Source organism: Callospermophilus lateralis, chromosome 7, assembly GCF_048772815.1.
Source record: "Callospermophilus lateralis isolate mCalLat2 chromosome 7, mCalLat2.hap1, whole genome shotgun sequence".
NCBI classification, from domain to species: domain Eukaryota; kingdom Metazoa; phylum Chordata; class Mammalia; order Rodentia; family Sciuridae; genus Callospermophilus; species Callospermophilus lateralis.
Window position 1 is genome coordinate 35,321,552 of NC_135311.1, and position 4,813 is coordinate 35,326,364.

At 37.1% G+C, this 4,813-nt stretch overlaps 1 pseudogene; it reads left to right on the plus strand.

Annotated features, from left to right (window-relative positions):
- Positions 1-592: 592 nt before the first annotated feature.
- On the plus strand, positions 593-2,137 carry LOC143403701 (speckle-type POZ protein-like pseudogene; annotated as a pseudogene).
- The last annotated feature ends 2,676 nt before the right edge of the window (positions 2,138-4,813 follow it).

Genomic DNA, 4,813 nt, shown 5'->3' on the forward strand with positions numbered 1-4,813 from the left:
ATACAAAAAGTTGATACAAAAAGTTGTAAGTCTGTAACTGAGAATGGAGCCCTGACCAGAGCCTGACAATGTTGGCACTCTTATCCTAAGACTTCCAGCCTCCAGAACTTTCAAAAATTTTTGGTTTTTTTCATTAGCTACTCAGTCTTTGGTACTTCAGTTTAACAGCCTGAACTAAGACAGGAAGGGACATTCTTGGTGATCAGGGACAAGGATCCTAGAAGAACAAAATTTATTAACAACTATTAAATCAAGGTTAGAACCTAGATACAATTTACATTAAAAGACAATACAGGCCCGAACGGGCCTGGGGCGGGGTGGGGGGGCGCGCGGGGGCGGGAGCGGCGGAGGCGGCCGCCCCTGGCGGCGGGCTTGTATATCCCGGAGAAGAAGTTTAGGAGCGGCAGATAGGGAAGGAGGGTGGACTGGGGCAGAGGGTTGCGGCTCCGCAGAGGTGGCCGCCACAGGGACTCGCCGCCATCGACCCCGCCGCCGCCGCCGTCACAACCTCGGCTCCCGGGCCCTCTCGGCCGCCGCCTCAGCCGGAGAGCAGCTGCTGCGAGGACTGCTCGCCGTCGCCCGCACGTCCGGGTAGAGTACTCAGCTGTGTGGGTTACTGCATAAATCATAAAAGACTATAATAAGGTGATAATGTCTCGGGAACCCAGCCCACCTCTGCCTGGAGATATGTCCACTGGTCCTATAGCAGAAAGCTGGTGTTACACACAGGTTAAAGTAGTAAAGTTTTCCTACATGTGGACCATTAATAACTTCAGTTTTTGTCGAGAGGAAATGGGTGAAGTGTTAAAAAGTTCAACATTTTCATCTGGCCCAAGTGACAAAATGAAATGGTGCCTGAGGGTAAACCCAAAGGGATTAGATGATGAAAGTAAAGACTACTTGTCCTTATATTTGCTTTTAGTCAGCTGCCCCAAAAGTGAAGTTCAAGCAAAATTCAAATTTTCTCTTCTGAACGCTAAAAGGGAAGAAACAAAAGCAATGGAAAGCCAAAGAGCATATCAATTTGTGCAAGGGAAGGACTGGGGATTTAAAAAATTCATTAGAAGGGATTTTTTGCTTGATGAAGCTAATGGTCTTTTACCAGATGACAAGCTTACATTATTTTGTGAGCATCTCCAGCACTGCTTGCAGAAGAGGAGGAAGCATTGCACTGCCCCACCTAAAGAACTGCCTCCTTTCCCTCCCCTGAAAGTGGTGCTGTAGACAGGTTAGTGTGGTCCAAGATTCAGTAAACATATCAGGACATACGAATACAAATACTTTGAAGGTGCCTGAATGTCGATTAGCAGAAGATTTAGGTAATCTCTGGGAAAACACAAGATTTACAGATTGCAGTTTTTTTGTGAGAGGACAAGAATTTAAAGCTCATAAATCTGTGCTTGCAGCTCGATCCCCAGTTTTTAATGCAATGTTTGAACATGAAATGGAAGAAAGCAAAAAGAATCGAGTGGAAATAAATGATTTAGACCCTGAGGTTTTTAAAGAAATGATGAGATTCGTTTACACAGGGAAAGCACCCAATCTTGATAAAATGGCTGACAACTTGTTGGCAGCTGCAGACAAATATGCACTGGAAGGACTGAAGGTCATGTGTGAAGAAGCTTTGTGTAGTAACCTCTCAGTAGAAAATGTTGCTGATACCCTTGTCCTTGCAAATTTGCACAGTGCAGAACAGTTGAAAGCACAAGCCATAGACTTTATTAATAGGTGCAGTGTACTTCGACAACTTGGGTGTAAAGATGGGAAAAACTGGAACAGCAACCAAGCAACCGACATAATGGAAACATCAGGGTGGAAGTCCATGATTCAGTCTCACCCTCACTTAGTAGCAGAAGCCTTCCGGGCATTAGCATCTGCACAGTGTCCACAGTTTGGCATTCCACGCAAACGGCTAAAGCAGTCCTGAAATTTTCCATGAACAGTAGGAAAAAAAAGGAATTGACTTTTACTCCTCCAGGTCCAGAAGGATTCTAATACACAAACCATAAGCAAGAGTTGTTTCTGTTTTCTTGTCCACAGAACAGAAGCTGAAAAAGCATACTGCTTGCATTTCAGGTGGATAATTTATGGTTTATACTTCAGCTTTAAATTAGACTGATTACTTCACTTCAAGGCCTTAAATTATCTTCAATGACTTCTCTTGTTCATATAATAAGTTTAACTTTTTTATTGTGCCTTGTCATTTTGACCAAGGCTATGCAGGATTGCACTAGCTCCATAATGCAGTAATATTGATAACTGAAGATATTAAGTTTCAAAAGGATCTTCCATTATTTGGGGGAAAAGAAAATGAATTTTATAAGGTTTGTCCTATGCTATCTCAAAGTTTAAAACTAGTTTCTCCTTAAAAGCACTTCTATTGGAGGTTATCAGTAATGTCTCCAGTTTAAGTATAGGAGAACCTGCTTACCTGCAAGGTAAGTTATGGCAATACACTGCTTCAATTCTAATTTATTTTTCATTTCAGGGGGCAAATATGCAATGAGTTGGCCCAGATTTTTAGTAAAATTTGTTTGTCTGTATGTTAGCTGTCCAAGAAACTGTGGGTTTATCCAAGTTTACAATGATTGAAAACTGATTGAGGTTAAGATTTCAATAAGCAGAAAGTATGTATTGTGCTGAAGTAATTTTTTCTTAATTTATAATGACCTACCTATATGAAGAATTCTGTACATGTTAAAAGTAAGGATGACCAAATGTAAATTTAATGAGTGGGCCAATTAAGGAAGATATATATGCACTTTTAATGTGTAACTTTTGTATGCTGAATGGTACATATATTTTTTGCTTTGGGGGGATTATTAAGGTATAATTAATTGTTTCAATTTTTCAAAGAAATTTGTAAGACGGAGGCAACTGAGATGTTTGAGATATTAATAGATAAGAAAGATATCCACTATAGATAAATTGGTTTGGATTTCAGATAGTCATTATTGAATTTATCCTTGTTTTATCACACTTCGGAAAAGGCAACTGAAAAATAAATGAATCCTGGACAGTCTACTCTCCACAAAATTAACAGATATTTGTCTTATAGCGATTTGTCTGTGGGAGATGCATAGTAAAGAAGGGAGCCCTTAGACTATGTCAGGCCACACTTTGAGCTTTTTCCCCCTTATTATTTTCTTCTTTGTATTTCAGTTACTGTACTAACATTGTGGATCATTGAAATTCTGCATAATGTGAACAGGATAAACTATTTATAAACTGCTTTTCATGGGCCAGTTCTTTATTATACATGAATCTTAGCTTTAAACACACAGAAATGTCAGTGTTTGATAGTTGTGAGGTCTGTTCTGGTGTATTGTCCTAGAGAAAGAAGCAGGAGTGATCAGTGTCAGATCATCTGACTTACTGTAGCAGTGACAGTGTGCTTTTTAGGCAAGATTTTTATTTGACAACAAGGGAAAAAGTGTGTCACTGGAAAAAAAATTGCATATACCTATATGTTTGCATATATAATTTTATTCTCAAGATTAAATTTCTGTAATTTGTTTATTTAGTTTTTGAATTCAGGACAAAGGAAAAAAATGAAGCTTGAGGTTTTAAAATAGATTTTATTTTTGCTATCTCTGTTAGATTTTGATGGAAGCAATCTTAATATATAAAGAGTGATTCCTAATTGCATTGAACAAACACCATCAAATAAGCATTTGTTATCCACAACAAACCGCAGTTGAAAAGATCATATTTTTCACATGTCTTAGTTTCTTTCTGCATATCTTGATTGAGTCTTTGTTGTGGTAACTTAAATTTAAAATTAGAAGAATTCCTTGGAATACAAGCAATGGACTTCATCCTATTTAAGAATATTATGGCAAGTAGAAATTCACTTTCCTAACTCCACCATAAGATTGAGCCTGTTAAATTTATAATGTGCAATTTTAAAAATACACACACACACACACACACACACACACACTTTTAATTTTAAGATTTTTACCAGGATCTTAGAAGAAAACAAAATTTCCCTCCAGTTATAGAATTATGTTGTCATATATTAAAATATCTCTGGTGTATCCCTTTATATCAAATGTACACCACCCCAGCACATTGTGAATTAATTTACTGCTTCAATCTGCACTTCTTACCATAATGACTAATACCTTATAGTGAACATTTCAGCTTGCCCTTATTCTAGTGTTTGTTGCAAATCCTAAGAATTTTATTATAAGGATTTCTTTTTTTTTAGGTTGTTAGCACATTTTTTACCAAAAATGTCAAACACTGTGCTGTAAAAATATCCATGTTTATAGAAATGTCCACTTTTCAAATAATATAATGCCTACCATTATACTAACAGAATCATATGGTAGTTGATTTATTTTTTTATTTATTATGTATATTTTTGGTATGGGTTCTTAAGGCAATGATTTTAAAAAAGTATTCTTATGTTAGTGCTCTAAAAGCCTTTCCCCACCCACTGCCCCATTTCTAGACTGCATACATTTTATTCATAATAGGCACAGTTTTTTTTGTCCAGAGCAATCTTGCCTTTTAAACTATCAGCCTGCTCCCGTTTCCCTTTTGACACTTTTACATATAAAGTATTGAGTGGTTTCAAATATTACTTATTAAAAAAAAGAACCATTGGATAACTGTTCTTTAGACTAAGATTTAAGGACACTATATTTGTGCCTTTTTCATTTTTTAATTTTAACATGTATTGGTATTTGGAGCACAAATATAAAGGTGCCATAATATGGCTTGCCAATTTTACCTCCTTGAATACTCATGTCATTATCTTCAAATAGTGATAGAGAACCTTGCATGAATTACGTGGTCATTTATG